The 17,298-nt window shown below is 39.6% G+C and overlaps 1 long non-coding RNA gene across 1 annotated transcript in view; it reads right to left on the bottom strand.

Annotated features, from left to right (window-relative positions):
* LOC106509534 overlaps positions 1-17,298 on the bottom strand; it is a 409,533-nt gene that overhangs the window by 348,655 nt on the left and 43,580 nt on the right. The window lies entirely within an intron of this gene.

Here is a 17,298-nt window from a genome sequence, read left to right as displayed (position 1 = left end):
AGGGTTCACATTTTATCCTACAGATCCGGGAGAGCCACTAAGTTTTTGGGCAAGGGAGTGATTTCACCAATGTAATGTTTTTAAGGGATGGATCTGATTGTCGTGGGTATAGAGACAAAGTTGTGGTTTCTTAAAGATGTATTTTTCAAGGATAATTTCTCTTCCCCTGTTTGGGATTTTTCTACCTTTCCTTGGGTGTTTTTGCAGAGATCCCAGGCTCTGCTGTCATATGCAAATGACAGGGCCTTGGTGTTCCAGAAAGAAATACAGTAATGACAGCTGCAGGGTCTGAGGACAGCAGTTACAGTAAGTTTTTTGTAGCCAAGTACAGCCATGGTTGAAAGTCAACTTCAAATTTATTGAAGGATTTTGCTAGATGTAGACAGAACCTCTCATGCTTCAACATCTCATGTTCAAAGCTCAGATACTCTACAAGCTAGTGAGAAAGTGCCCCAAAATTACTTTAAAACATTTTATCCCTTGTTGTAAGACTAAGGGAAGCCAGAGAACCACGAGATTCTCTACAGTGATGCGAACCCAAGTGTGAATTAACTACATCTCCTTAGGACACTTCCACAGAGAACAAAGCAATAGATTTCAAAAAAATACAGTGTCAGAGTTCGTCTGTTGCACAGCGGGTTAAAGATCCGGCATTGTGACTGCAGCAGCTTGGGTCACTGCTGGGAGGCGGATTCTGTCACTGGCCTGGGAACTCCCACATGCCACATGTGCCAGGGGAAAAGAATATAGTGTCAGTGGCCACACTCTTTCCCACCTGAGTCTCCTGACAATTTTTTTTGATTTTAAAGAACCAGAGCCTCATCCCCATACTGCATGTTGCACCTGATGGTCACCTGTTGGAATTCCCATCTTGTTCTCAGGGTCCCCTATCAGATTCCTAGACTTGTTGTTTCCTATGCCTGTGACGCTCAAGGGTCTATGTTCTAAGAAGTCACCATCGCAGTGTCAAGATGATGAGAGAAGCAGTCAGCAGTAATGGCAATGTTCCATACACACCATCTCCACAGCACTAATTGCAACATGACTGCAAGGCTCTGTGGCTTGAAGCAGGAGACGGAGGATGGGGTCATCAAGACCGTTCGTCAGCCTAATTGCCAGCATGCAGTTCCGCAGTTTCCCGCAGAAACCTCATTTTCAAGATTTTATACCTTGGCACTTTGTGATCTGCGGTCGACTTCAACTTGACACGCAAGGCCCCAGGCGTATGAACACAAGCAGCTCTTTCTGAGTTTTGTTTTTTAAAAAAGGAACAAGAAACATAAACTCCAATCATTCACAAATGGCGCTGTTTAAAAATGACATTTTACAAGTGGCCATTCCTCAGTTGTCCATTCTGCCATCAGTGCCGTGGCCATCAACATCCAACGCCCACAGAGAATTCTGGAAAGCAAGAGCCACACACACTGTCAAACTACCTCTTGGGCTGTTGGGGAGGATATACAATTTTAGGCCAGATCCCTGTCTATGGTTTCAAGCACATGAAAACTGTCTATTATGGCTTATTATAATTTCATCTCTCAAAATGTGTATTTGTATCAGAAATCAGATTTAAAACGCATTTTCCAGTAGTTTCAGCACTTTTCTTCCCTCATTGGCGCTGGTCTCCTGCTGATAACTGGAGGCCACAATTAACCAACCAGATGCCCTTGGCTAGCCTCTGCATGGGTGTTCAAAGCCCATCAGACGACTCTCAACATGTCATTAGTATTGCTAAGCAACAGCTGGCTAGAAATGACCCTGCCGGAGTGAAGCAAGTGACGTGTCAGAATTTCACAGAAAAGGATCATTGTGCAAAGACCTAGTCTTACCACCTGAGGAAAGAAAAAAATAATAAAGCAATGCTAACAAAAGTAAATTTGACAACAGGGCTGACATTAGGATACACACAGGAAAAGAAAACTTTGCATTCCCCACCATGCCTAACAAGCTGACCCAGGCAGGTTTTCTTAGCTTCCACATGCTTATTTGTCATTTTATAGAGAATTGTGCAAATCAGGACAGAATTCCCATCTGAAGGGGTTTATGCTGTAGATGAGAGACTACTCCTATATAGGAAACAGTCTGTGGAAATCTCAAGACCATCATTACATGTTACTTTGTCAGAGTGGGCTAAAATAAGATGGATGAGCCTAGAAGAGGGGCCTCCATCAACAGTGGGGTTCTGATCCATGGAGGGAAGAGGAGAAGGCTTCCAAGTGAGAGCTGTCTTACTGGAAAAGGCAAAGGTGTGATTGCATCACTTTGCTGTACAAGGGAACTTGAAAAACCATTGTCAATCAACTATACTTTAGTAAAATAAATAAATACAAAAGAAGAAAAAGGTGGAAGACTGAACATGTGGGGTGGGGGTGCAGCTCCCCGTCTATGCAGCACCTAAGTGAAGCATTTGGGTGTCACTGTCACATAAAGGGCTACTTTATTTTGACATCTGAGATGAAGACTCTCAGACCTTGACCAAGTCCTACTGAATCAGAATCTGCACTTTCACAAAACCCACAGGGCATTCTTATACTCATTCAAGCCTGGGAAGGGCAACCACCCGGAGCACTGAATAAGGACTAGGAGGGGTAGAGTGGGACTGGACGGGTGGGAGGAGGGCAGGGGGGAGAGTTGAATTCACCACCCGGTTACTTCACTTTTTTGCCAAGGGAAATTGGCACATCATGTAACTTGACCAGTCCTCAGTTTCTTCATATATAGCGAAGACTAGAAATGTTCATCACGATTCCATTGGAGAAGAATGCTTATTGCCCATCAACATCTTACACGAAACCTCGATGTGTAAGACAGATCCAAGCGCCCATTCATCCCCCATAAAACAGATCATGAGGCCAAAATCAGTATTTCTGATTTTGAGGAGATATTTTAGAATTCTTTTGTTAACCAGAGAAAGGCAAACATAGAAAAAAGCAGTAGGAGAAACATAAGGAAGTATTTTCCTGTGTGTGTGTGAGAGAGAGAAAGGAGAAAGGGAGAAGGAGAGAGAGGGGATCCCTCCAGCCTAATTTTCCACCTATGAGTTGTCCATCAACTTCATTATCCCCTTCAGACCAAAAAACATTTATTGAGTTTTTATTTTGCCTAGAGCAAACACCTGCCTTAGCAGGGAGTTAACATAAGTATTAACTATGAACATGCACGCACACACACACACACACACACACACACGTATGTTTCAGAACAACAAGGAAGAAAGACTAAGTAAACCCACATGCATTGAATAAGTAAACCCGTGTAAGTAAACCCACATACTGAGTACCAGGTTTGGTGCTTAACACTTTCCATGAATTATCTCATTTGGTTTATCAGCAAACCCACAGAGTAATGCTATGATGATCCTTTTAAAAATAGAACACCAAAGTGCAGAGGCTACTTTTCCCAAAATCACACAGATAGAAAGTGATGGAGACAGCCTTGGATCCCACTCTCTCTTTCTCCATAAGCCTTTTGCTTAGCTTCTAACTCATGCTGATGTCAATAAACTGAACCATCAAAGGAGACAAGATTACAAATTTCCTCACCAACAGGGCATCATGATTGCCTCCAAGAATTCTTTCTGCATCAGTGGTTCTCAAACCTGGTTGGACATAAGAACCACTTGGGGAGCCTTTTAAAATCCAGATGGCTAGGCTAAACCCCAGCCCAATCAAATGAGATTCTCTCCTGCCTCTGTTCGAATGGAACCCAGGTTTAGCTCTCCAAGCCCCAGGTGGAGTGATGTAGAGGCTGAAGATAAAAAATATTAGTTTACTTTTTAACTAGGAAATCTTCTATAGGAAAATCTTTACCAGAGTCAATGACCACGCAAACAGTTACACATGCCTCAGGGACCAGGTACACTAGGATGCACTCACTTTTAAATCCAGTGCTTCAGAGCAAAACCTTTCCTTTTAAAATATTTTCTAAGACTTTCTGGTTCAAGTATAAATTCCTTGTTCTTTTAACCACTGAAGGAAAACACATGCATAGGTCTGGGAGTTGTTTGGCTGAGGCTCACTTGAAAAACAGTTTCAAAATGGACTGAGTCCACTCCAGCTGTTGCCCCATCTGCTACATCCTCTTTAATTCCCTTGACAGCTGCCACAAGCAAACATATTCAGGGTCTGAGATGACAAGGGCACCCACTGGATGCTCTATGTCAAGAGGAGGATGGAGGGCAGAGAAGATGAGCACCTTTGAAGCATGGTCTCTGTGTATCCATCAAGGCCAAATGACGCTTTAATCACGACACAGAGAATCTCAGACTGGGATTGTGGGCAATCCTATAAAGTTGGCATTTATCCCATTGCTTTGTCTTTTGCACCGGTTTCACCTCTACCAACAGGAGGCACAGGGTTGCCAGTTCAGCCTGGGTGTTCTCCTGAGCTGCTCTGATCACCATGCATTAAGAAGCCTCCACTTTTCTCCAAGTCTAATTCCTTAATTTAGGGTTACAGATCCAGTATATTTTTATGTATCATCTTCCATCACTCGTATTGCCCCTTTCAACAACAGTTCTAAGATTTCTCATGGAATTCTGTGAGTATACTTAAATTGTTTAATCCCCTAAATTTCAACTAGTTTCAGGGAACCCTGCCAATCTTTTTACACTTGTGCTTTTGCATTTGCGTTTTCTTTTGGTCAGCTGGATCTGCTTTTCAATTCTCTTCCAGGGCAGAATACACCATTCTGTATCTTTTAATCCCTGCCTGCCTAAGAGTCTGGGCACAGGCATACCACCCATGCAGATTTTTAGGAGCCTATTTTTTTAGGTTCTTCCAGCCCCTGCTAAATTTCTTCACTTATCACCAGACAGTGATAATTCCCAACAGGAGCCTCCAGAGTGGGGAGGTAAAATTGTGAGTAAGGTTAATGTTGAGTGTGCCATTGCCTCATTCAAAAAGAGGGGAATGTTCCCAACATCAAGCAAGAGAGTGGGCATGCTGACCTAACTCTAATTAGGGCACTTTGTCCTAATAGAGTCACAAATTACTCTCCTCAGAACCCCAGCAATTCAAGACCTGCCTCCAACACATAAAAATTATGGGGTCTTTACATGTTACTAATGGTCCTTTAAGATAGGGTTGTAATAGCTCCTACCTCACAGGGTAGCTATGAGATAATGCTTAGAATAGGGCCTGGCATATCTTGCACTCTTCATAAATCATAGCGTATTGTTATTTCTAACAGTATATTCCAAATAATTCATCTCTCTGGGTCCAAGTTCAAGTACCAGTGGTCAACTTATTCCCAATCACCCTTGGGAGCTAATGAGGGAGCAAATTTTTTAAGACCAGTTAGGTGAATGTAGCTTTGTTTGTGGGAAAAAAATTGAAACGAAATAAAACAAATCAGAAAATCATCCCTGTGTGTGTAGGTCTCTGGGAATAGCCTCTGCTGTGTGTTCCTACACAAGCAAAAGCCATCTCAAGCTTTCCTCACTCTTGCCACGGGTGCATGCCATTCCCTCACCCACATTCTTACCACTTCAAGCCAATTTCTCTCACCTACATAGCCAACTTGATGGGTCTGTTTAACCAAGGGCATCAAGGAAAGTTTTGACCATGGCACAGATTTGCTTTCAACCAGCAGCATTCACACATTTCAGCCTTGCAAACTTAATCAGAGTTTTGCTTTTTATAAGAAGAGTTTGATGGAAAAATAGACACAGGTGCTGAGTCAAACACCCCCAGTGATAAAATAAAGTCCTAATTTTGTTGTGCTTATCAAAGCATGCATAGCAATAAAAATCAGTTTAATGCTACATTAAAGTATGATGTAAGAATGATATAAAATAGTTTAGCACAGAGAGTTCCCGTCATGCGTAACACCCAACTAGGATCCATGAGGACTCAGGTTCGATCCCTGGCCTCGCTCAGTGGGTTAAGGATCCTGCGTTACCACAAGCTGCGGTATAGGTCACAGACACGGCTCAGATCCCACATTGCTGTGGCTGTGGCATTATGATGCCAGGCTGGCAGCTACAGCTCCCATTTGACCCCTAGCCTGGAACATCCATATGCCACAGGTGCAGCTGTAAAAAGACAAAAAAAAAAACAACGTTAAACTGGCTGGTTGATGAATGTTTTGACCAAGAATCATTTTTGTTTTTGTTTTTCCAGAGCACTCACAGCTAATACACAAAGGATGCAAAAGTGGGTCACCAACGTTTCCTTCAAAAATAATCTTTTATAAAACTTTTGGATAAATCCACTGCATTTTAATGAGAGGCAGGAGTGCACTGGTTAGTAATGGCGCCCTGCATTCAAATCCCAGCTCTCCCACTTACTGTTAAGTGACCTGAGGCAGGATAATGACTCTCTCTGAGGCTTCTCTCTAAAATTGTGATAATGATAATAATATGACCACACAGAATTGTTCTGACATTAAGTAAATTATCTTTCAATGAGTTAATATATTTGAAGCACTGAGACTGGTGCTTATTGATGCTATTTAAGTAGTTGCTTTCATTGTTCTTTCATAAAATACAGAGAAAGACAGTCTTTTTAGGAGGTTGAGTACTGCCATGGTATTTGGTTGGGGGGTGGTAGCAGTTCCTCCGTAGGATGTAAATAACCACAATCCCTCTTAGGTTTGAGCCCACAGTCAGGTTTTCTTCTCTCAACTCCTAGAGTATTTAGAAGGTGTTATTTTTTCCATCAACAATTTCCTATTCTCTTTGGATTTTCCTCAACATTTAGATATCAAACACACTCCAAGCTTGTTCAAAGGAAGCAAGACTTTTTGGTTTTCTAAACCCTTTAACTTCTAGCACCTAGTAATGCTCTATAAATCTTTGAATGACTGTATGAATGAAACTTATTTATTGCCAACTACTGTATTTGTAGGTAATTTGAATAACCCATAGGTTATTATACACCTAATTGGTAATCTAACATATTGGCTTCTTGAGGACAACTTAGACCACTTAAGAGGGCACATGCCCTTGAGAGGTTCACAGGGACTGCCTCAGTGATCAATCAGCTTTCTACATTCTAGCTTTACCATTTTAGTGTTAGTGAGACTGAATTGCTGTTACTTTCCTAAACATACCAAGCTGTTTCTCTCTCTCTTACAAATTCCCTTGGCTTTCTCCTATGGAAAACTAGAACTCATCCTCTTACTCGAAATAAGTGACCTACTTACATGTAAGAAGGTCTTATTAAACAATCGTCTTATAACTGTAAGAATCCTTCCCTGAAACTCAAGTAAGTAGTTCAGTTACCTATTTTAGCAAAACAACCCCCTTGAAGCTTTTAGTGGTTTTAAGACAAGGTTGTTTTCATTATGTCTCATGGTTCCATAGGTTGAGTGCGCTAAGATGTTTCACATGCAAGGTGCGCTGCAAGGTTGAAGTCAGATGTCAATAGGACAGCAGTCATGGAAAGGTCCAAAAGGGTTGCACATTCAAAATAGCTCTTTCTCATGGCCAGCAACTAATTCTGGCTGACTGATGGGAGTTTAGCTGTGGCTGGTGATGGAAGCACCTGCATGTGGCCTCACCAGGTGGCCTCAGATACTCACATCATGGCAGATGGATTAACCAGAGGGAATATTCCAAGTGTATGCATTCCATAGACAGGAAACAAAAGCTGCCACTATTGTAGTCACAGTGCCCAAACAGAACCAAAAGCGGGAAATGAAGACCCCATTTCTCGAAGGGAGACTCAAAGAACCTGTAGCCACAATGCTTATGTGTGCTCCTTTAACAATCTACATATAGCTATTTTCACTTATTTATTTTACTTTTTTAATTACCCCATGAATTTTATTACATTTATATTTGGACAACCAACATCACAACCCAGTTTTATAGCATTTCCATCCCAAACCCCCAGAGCATCCTCCCACCCCCTAACCTGTCTCCTTTGGAAACGATAATTTATTTCAAAGTCTCTGAATCAGCATCTCCTTTGCAAAGAAGTTCATTGTGCCCTTTTTTTTTTAGATTCTAAATATAAGTAATAGCCTATGATGTTGGTGTTTCACTGTCTCGCTAACTTCACTTAGCATGATAATTTCTAGGTCCATCCATGTTGCTGAAAATGCCATTATTTCTTTCCTTTTAATGGATGAGTAATATTCCAAAAATCCTCAACAAAATACTAGTAAACCAAATCCAACAACCCATTAAAAGGACTGTACATCATGATCAAGTGGGATTTATCCCAGGGATCCAAGGATTCTTCAATATCTATGAATCAGTCAGTGTGATACACCACATTAACAAACTGAAGATTAAAAACCATATGATTCTCTCAATAGTTGCAGAAAAAGCCTCTGACAAAATCCAACGCCCATTTCTGATAAAAACCCTTCAGAAAGTGGGCATACAGGGAACCTATCTCAACATAATAAAGCCCATATATGACAGACACAGAGCTAACGTCATTCTCAATAGTGATAAACTGAAGGAATTCCCACTGAAAACAGGAACAAGACAAGGATGTCTGCTCTCACCACTACTACTCAACATAGTTTTGGAAGTCCTAGCCATGGCAATCAGAGAAGAAAAAGAAATAAAAGGAATCCCTATCAGAAAGGAAGAAGTAAAACTATCACTATTTGCATTAGACATGATACTATGTTTTGAAAATCCTAAAGATGCTACCAGAAAACTATTAGAGTTCAATGAATTTGGCAAAGTCACAAGATACAAAATTAATTCACAGAAATTGACTGTATTTCTATATACAAACAACTAAAGATCAGAAAGAAATTAGGGAAACAATCCCATTCACCATTGCATCAAAAAGAATAAAATACTTAGGAATAAACCTACCTAAAGAGGCAAAATACCTGTACTCTGAAAACTCTAAGACACTGATCAAAGAAATCAAAGAAGACACAGATAGAAAGACATACCAAGCTCTAGGATTGGAAGAATGAGTATTATCAAAATGACTCTAGTACCCAAGGCAATCTACAGATTCAATGCAATCCCTATCAAATTACAAATAAGCATTTTTCACAAAACTAGAACAAAATATTTTAAAGTTTGTTTGGAAGCACAAAAGATATCCTGAAAAAGAAAAATGGAGCTAGAGGAATCAGGGTCCCTGACTTTAGACTATACTACAAAGCTACAGTCATCAAAGCCATATGGTACTGGCACAAAGGCAGAAATATCAATCAATGGAACAGGTTAGAAAACCCCAAATTAAACCCATGCACCTACGGTCAACTAATCTATGACAAAGGAGGCAAGAACATACAATGGAGAAAAGACAGCTTGTTCAACAAGGGGTGCTGGGAAAACTGGACAGCCACATGTACAAGAATGAAATTAGAACACTTCCTAATACCATACACAAAAATAAACTCAAAATCAATTAAAGACCTAGCTATAAGACCAGATACTACAAAACTCTTTAGAGGAAAACATAGGTCAAAGACTCTCCAACATAAATCACAGCAGTATCTTCTCAGATCCATCTCCTAGAGTACTGACAATCAAAAATAAACAAATGGGACTTAACGAAACTTAAAACTTTCTGCACAGCAAAGAAAACCCTAAACAAAACGAAAAGACAACCCCAAAATGGGAGAAATATTTGCAAATCAATCAACTGACAAAGGATTAATCTACAACATTTATAAACACCTTCTGCAGCTCAATACCAAAAAAAAAAAAAAAAACCATTAAAAAATGGGCAGAAGATCTAAACAGACAATTCTCCAAAGACATGTAGATGGCCAAAAAACACATGAAAAGGTGTTCAACATCACTAATTGTTAGAGAAATGCAAATCAAATCCACTCTGAGTTACCACCTTGCACCAGCCAGAATGGCCATCATCAAAATGTCTACAAACAATAAATGCTGGAGAGGGTGTGAAGTAAAGGGAACTATTACACTGTTGGTGGGAATGTAAATTGGTGCATCCACTGTGGAAAACAGTATGAAGATTCCACAGAAAACTAAAAATAGAATTACCATTTGATCCGGCAATCCCACTCTGGGCATCTAACCAGAGATAACCATGACTCGAAAAGATACATGTACTCCAATGTTCATTGCAGCACTATATACAATAGTCAAGACATGGAAACAACTTATATGTCCCTCGACAGAGGAGTGGATCAAGAAGATGTGGTACATATACACATATTCCTACTTTTTTTTTTTTTTTTTTGTCTTTTTTGTCTTTTCTAGGGCCGCTCTCACAGCATATGGAGGTTCCCAGGCTAGGGGTCTAATCGGAGCTGTAGCCGCCGGCCTACACCAGAGCCACAGCAACATGGGATCCGAGCCACATCTGTGACCTACACCACAGCTCATGGCAACGCCAGGTCCTTAACCCACTGCGCAAGGGCAGGGATCGAACCCGCAACCTCATGGTTCCTAGTCGGATTCGGTAACCACTGCACCACAAGGAGAACTCCCACATATTCCTACTTTTAAAACAGATCATGCTATAACTGAAATACTTAAGATCTTTCACTTTAAGATCCTTTATGTTATACTCTAAGTGGCTGGCACTGTGCTAGATACAAATTAGATACCAAGTACATAAAGTTAATTAAACTAACAGGGGACATACATTTTTTTGGATGAGCGATACAGGATTCAAAAATCTTTAGATTAGCATAGACCAAAAATTACTTTAAGTTATAGAAAATTCTGTGCAGTTCTGGTAACACTAAATTATTGAAGACAATAATGTAGACAAATATTAAGTATTTATAAAAGATACCACATTTAACATGTCCAGTGCATTTCTCCCAAAATTCCTTTGACCCTTGTAACAGTTTAATGTTTGGCTAACGAGACTTTCAACAGTCAGCCTCTGCATCTCTAAAGGAGGGTGGTATCTGTAGGACTGCCAAAAGTAGTCTTACCTAGCCAATGACAAATATGGTGCTATATATATCCCAGTTCCTTTGCTTCTTAGCAGGGTAATTCGGAGCCCTGTGTTTCATGCTATTTTTCAATGTTTCTCCATGCAGTTACCTGACTATGGGAGGCAGTTTAAGAGCCCCCATGTGTTTTCTATCTTTCCTTCCCTATAGCAATTCCCCTTTCCCATGCCCGTGATCTCTGACCTCCAATCATTTATTGCACTCAGGTTATTGATGCAAGTCTGCTCTGAGAAGACAAACAGATAACCAGAGCAACTCTTGAGAAAGCAACACTTATTATCTGCAATTGAAATTTCAGTAAGATGTAAACTTCATCTGACCTAATTCTATCCCTGTGTCAGACTGAGAAACAAAATGTTCCATAAATAGGTCACTGCTTGTCACTTCTTAGTGTCAATAGTTAGACGCAACAAGCAGGATTTGTACCCTGTCACTGAATCTTGTAGGTACTTAGGCTGGAGTCATCACCTGGAAATCAACACAGAAGAACCTAAGAAACCAAACTCTTTGTTGTTTAGTATTAATCAAGTAACAGAAAATAGCTGCCTGGGGCTGCAAGCTTTTTCCTTACTCTCATGAGATAATATCATGTGACTGCACAAGAAAATGTGTTTGTATCGGACGATCAGGCTATCTCTAAAGATGGTCAGACTAAGGAACAATACTCAACTCATTTATTTATGTGTACCAAGTAGTAAGTTCTCAGACTGCAAGGGTACCAGCCACTAACATTCAGAATGGAGCAATCTGTGTGACAGAAGTGATAGGTTTCTTTAGCCAGTTCAATGTGACACCCCCATTTTTTTTCTCCCATACTTTCTAGAGAGAGGTTTCTGTTTTCAAATATAGGAGGAAAATAAATTTGAGCGGCACGATGGGGACTTTTACGCCCACTGGCTTCCCCTGCACGAAATGTCCCTGCAGCCAGGCCACATGGCCTCTTCAAGAAATAGTTTTCCACCCCTAGCTTTACTCCCTGAATTCAGGATGCTCCATGGGCAAGGATAAGGAGAAAGGGCAACAGTGGGAGACACCATTCTACACCCAGCCTTGGGCCCCAAGTGATCTGGGTAGCTAAGGACCTCAACCTAACTCTCATCCACACCACCCTGTCACTAGTCTGAGCTGACCCTCAGAAACTGACTGCCACCATTTCCCTTCTTTTTTGGTCTTTTGTCTTTTTATGGTTGTATCCGCGGCATATGGAGATTCCCAGGTGAGGGGTGGAATCAGAGCTGTACCTGCCAGCCTACGCCTCAGCCACAGCAACACAGGATCCAAGCCCCATCTGTGACCTACACCACAGCTCACAGCAACACCAGATTTTTAACCCACTGAGAGAGCCCAGGGATCAAACTCGCAACTTCATGATTCCTAGCTGGATCGTTTTCCACTGCACCATGATGGGAACTCCTGCTTTTCTGTTCCTCATGCCATGAGGGCCAGGTGCACTAGCACAGGTGGGTGATCAAGAGGGAGGTTAGGTCAAGAGCCTAAGAGTATGGTGTAGAGAATTGTGTCAGTTACTTAGAGCATCAGGTTCGTGTAAGTTTTATATTTAAGGCAATTCATAATTAGCTTGATGCCAGGCCCTGAATAAGCATTGGATAAACGGTAAATACTACCTTTTCCTGAAATGCTTAGTATGCTTTCTCAAGACTCAGCTAGGTCTGGTCATGCATTTATTATTAGCTAGTTCTGTCCTCACATAAATGTGAGGACACAAAAATTTTCTTCAAATATTTGATGAGCCTGAAATAACTTCCGATTTAAAAGATGATTAATCATTTCATAAGCATTGCTCTGAGATGTAGAAATTATAGGTATGCAGATTTAATCCCAAGAACTTGCATTAATTTCCCCATAGAGAAATATCGTCTACGACATAATGAGTTTCTAAGCACTGGAAATGTTTAAATGAGGCCAAATGATTATCTTCAGAAAGAGATTAGATTCATGATCTCCAAGGTTACTTCTAGTCTGAGGTTTTATGAATTAGGATTAAGCGCTTCCAATTTATTCCCTTTTGGAATAGAATTTAACCCTCCTCCCATCTACCATGGTCAAAGGAATCCTTTCCACTGGAAAAGGGGGTTTTTCAAAAGCCATAAAAATTAGAACCCAAGTAAAAAGTCTTTCTTTAACTTGACCTGAATACTCAGATACCCAACCGTTTGTACCCAATAATTAATGAGATGTTCTTTTTAAAAAGATAAACCTTATCTCTATACCTGGGCACTATAGGTCTAAAGGTTATGAAAACACACGGCTACAAAAATCCTGTGCAACCTTGTGTTTGAGCTAAATCCTGTCTCACACACTTACCTGATAGCATCTTTCTGTTCAGAAGCTCACACAAAGCAGACAAATGGCAGGGTCAATTCAGGAGAAGTGATTTAGAAGGAAGGGATGAAGCAGTCCCTGTCAGATGTCATTCAACTCCCACGAAAACCTTCAGGTCTAGTTCTCCCAGTGGAAACACATCAGATGTTTTCCATTAATTTAGTATCATACAGAGAAAGATGCTACATATTCATTTTGGTTCCTGCCAAACTAGCTCTGCAGTGTGCTATGTTGGATGCCGTAACGGAGTGTTTTCCTTTGCAGGTTATTTTGATTCTCAGGAACATTTTTGTACCCACCTCTATAGGAAGGAGCAGTAATTCTCATCTGCCTATCAGGATTTATTCCTCTTTCATAGGAGAAAATAAATATTTCCAAAATAATCACTTCGAAGGGCTTGATGTTAAAAAGTAAAGCAAAAATTGGCAGTTTCAAGAACGGACTTCAAAAGCATCACCAATAAAATGCACCGAATTTCTTCCCATGCATTTGACTTCAAACTTGGAGCAAAAGATAAACATGAAATGCATTTTCTCTCTTTATGCTTAGCTTATTTATATGGATTAATTTTGATGAACAGATTAAATTTTTCTCTGAGTTTTATCTTGTCTATTTTTTGAGCTTAGAGCTTACTTCAGTCAGAGTTTAGAGATGTAGATTCTGATTGTCCTCAGTCCTAGAACAAATTATAGTAGGTACTTATGAGTAGTCAGGGAAAACACAGAAAGCTGCCTTTTCACTTGGCTCATTTGCTGCTCTCTCATTCATCCTGGTTTGAGTGTATCAGTCTGGTTTTTGCCCTTTTTATAGCAATTTCATAAGCAACCCTACTTATTACGATAAACCTCTATGGCAATTTGTATGTATAAGAGAAAAAATGCATCATCAGACTTCTATTATTAAATCGAACAGATTTAAATATCATTACAAGGAAGACAATGGTATAAACGCAGTTTGATTGAGGTAATTGTATGGATGAACCTAAAATAGTTATTCTTGAGAAAATGAACCTCTCACTTCAGATGGAGTTGATTATCTTGTTCAGGATAGTTGGTGTTCCTGTCTTTGATGGAGCTGATCACAAGCCTGTCAGAGGGTAAGTGCTTGGTGACTGCATTATCCAGCCAAGTAGACAAACTCTTGAAGTTTCTCATGTAGGAATAGTTTAGTTTCCTACTTTCCAATCCTGAAGCTATCACTCACTGGTACAGAAAATAAGACTCTTAAAACAGATCTGTTTAATTATACAATCTACTTTCACATATACCATCTCTGATAAATGCATATTCAGTCCAAAATGGGTGTCAGTTACTGATACCCCTTCCAATTTCCTAATACCTATAAAAATCACTGAGAGAGATCAAATTCCTAACACTGGGAGTAAAGCTAGTAAAAATTTAGAAGAAAGAGCTACAAAATCTATGGAGTGGGTTTGTATTAACTATTGGCAACTGATACAGGCTTCCCCAGCAGAAAGCAAACTGATTTACCAGGTCAAAAAGAAACCATGGAGATTCTTTTGCCAGTCTCCTAACTCAGTAAGCCAGCCCTGTACCACTCAGATTAGACAGGGCCCCACAGCTAAGAGGTGGGTGGAGGATAATCTATAGAAATCTTTTATAGTCATGGGACAGTTTCATCAACCACCTAATAATGAAACAGGAAGAAAAGGGAGGAAGGGGCAGGTCCCCTTCTACATGGGCAGGTTTGATTCCTATATAGCATGGTCAAAAAATTGCCAAGAGGGAGTTCCTACTGTGGCTCAGCAGTAAGGAAACCAACTAGTATCCATTAGGATGTGCGTTTGATCCCTGGCCTCGCTCAGTGGGTTAAGGATCCGGTATTGAAGTGAGCTATGGTGTAGGTCCAAGATGTGGCTTGGGTGTGGTATTGTGGCTGTGGTGTAGGCTGGTAGCTGTAGCTGAAATCTGACCCCTAGCCTGGAAAGGTCCATATGCTGTGGGCACAGCCCTAAAAAAAATAAAAATAAAAATAAAAAATAAACATTTTTCTGTGACTCATAATTTCACTCCTAGGTATTGACCCACAAGCAATGAAAATTCATGTCTGTAAAAAGACTTGCACAGGAATGTTTGCAGCAGTTTTTTGTTTTGTTTTTTTGTAATAGCAAAAAACTGAAAATAACCCAAATGTCTATCAACAGGAGATTAGAGAAGCACTTTACAGAAGCACGTTGTAGTATATAGATATAAAGGAAAACTACTCAGCAATAAAAACAAACTACTGATACACAGTACAGTACAGGTAATTCTTAAAGATGTTACACTGAGGGGAAAAAAAAAAGCTATAACCAGAAAAATACTACCTGATTATACTTTTGAGGTTCAAAAAAAAAAAAAAAAAAAACCAATACTAATTTATGATTATAGAACTAAGAAGTAGTTGTTTGTGAAAGTTGAACATCAGGTGGAAGGGAATAAAGGGACTCTCTGGGAGGACTAAAATGTCCAAAGATTTGTAAAATGTATGTATATATTAGATATGCATTATATAATAGCCATGAAAAATTCATATTCTGAATAGTTTACCATCAAAAATTATAGAAAAGTATCTTTAGCAGGTCCACAGACATAAATAGCTTGAATAGACTACAATAATTTTATGATACACTAGGTCTATTATTCAAGTTTTAAAATTAAGTAATATGTTAAATGTTTAGACTATAAACTACAAGCAAATTAAAATTTTTAGTAAGTATGAATTAGATCTTCAAAATAAAGTTAGATAAAAGTGTAACAAAGGCAAGTTCTATGAACAACACAAAAATTGATATACCGTACTCCAGTAACACTAAAAAAAATCTTTTGCCCTGTGAAAGACTCCATTAAGAGAAAGACAAGATTAGCGATAAACTTGGAGGAAATATTTACCTACCATGTATCTAATAAAAATCCTTGTATCTGTATAGATAAATTCAACAATAAGGAAGGAAAAAAAAGCTAAAAAATGGACCCAAAATTTTAATGGACTTTTCACCAGAGTAGAAAATACAAATAACAAATAAGTATCATTAGCCATTAGGGATATACTAATTTTGAGATGGCATGCACACCCATTAGAATGGCTAGAATTTAAAGTATACTAATATCATGTGCTGTTAAAAATGTGGAGCAGCCACACCAGTACTACACTGTCGGTGGCAGTGTGAAATGTACAAGTACTCTCATAGGCAATTGAGCATTTTCTATAACATACACTTAGCATATGACGTAGAAATTGATCTCCCAGGTATGTATCCTAGAGAAAACGTATTTACATTTTTACAGTACCTTTATTTGTAATAGAGCATTACTATTTTTTTTAAATAACCAAATGTCTTTCATTGGTGAATGGATCAACAACTGTAACTTACACTATTCAACAACAACAACAAAAAGCAAGTATTAATGTTCTCAGCAACTTTCAGGGACCCCAAAGCCTTATGTTTAGTTAAAAAGCAAATCTAAAGGATTATACATCATGTAAGTCCATCTTTATAACATTCTTGAAGTGACAGAATTATACTGATGTCAGACATCAGTGTTTGCCAAGGGTTAGGATTGCGGCAGGTGTAACGAGTAAGTAATAACATGTAGAAATTTCCCACAGTAAACAAATACTATATTCTGATTGTGGTGATTGTTACAAGAATTTGTCCACGTTAAAAATTTTGTGTAACTAAAAAACAAAACAATAAATGGTCAGAAGATGTTGACCCAGGAGCATACCTACGTATCACCCTCTGCCATGGACATATCAAATCTACAGCTGGCACATTTCTTCTTAAGTCTATGAAGGACTTTCTTCTGAAAGAAATTCAAACTAGCTGAGCAACGCTTACGCATCACAAGAACCAGAAAAAAAAAAATCCCCATCAAAAGGGACTGGAGAAGCTGAGATAGAATCTTGCCACAAACCTCACCCCCAGTACAATGACCCCTAATCAGCAGAGAGCTCAAAACAAACAGCCTCTCCCTGGGAAACCAGGCATCTGAGCCCCACATCTAGCACCACAGCTTTTAAGACCTGCATCTGAGAAACAAGCTGCCAAAACTTCTGGCTTTGAAAACCAACAGGGTTTGTGTTCACAAG

Source organism: Sus scrofa, chromosome 2 (assembly GCF_000003025.6).
Source record: "Sus scrofa isolate TJ Tabasco breed Duroc chromosome 2, Sscrofa11.1, whole genome shotgun sequence".
Classification (NCBI taxonomy): Eukaryota; Metazoa; Chordata; class Mammalia; order Artiodactyla; family Suidae; genus Sus; species Sus scrofa.
Note: the sequence above shows the minus strand (reverse complement) of the source record. Positions and strands in the feature narration are given on the sequence as shown.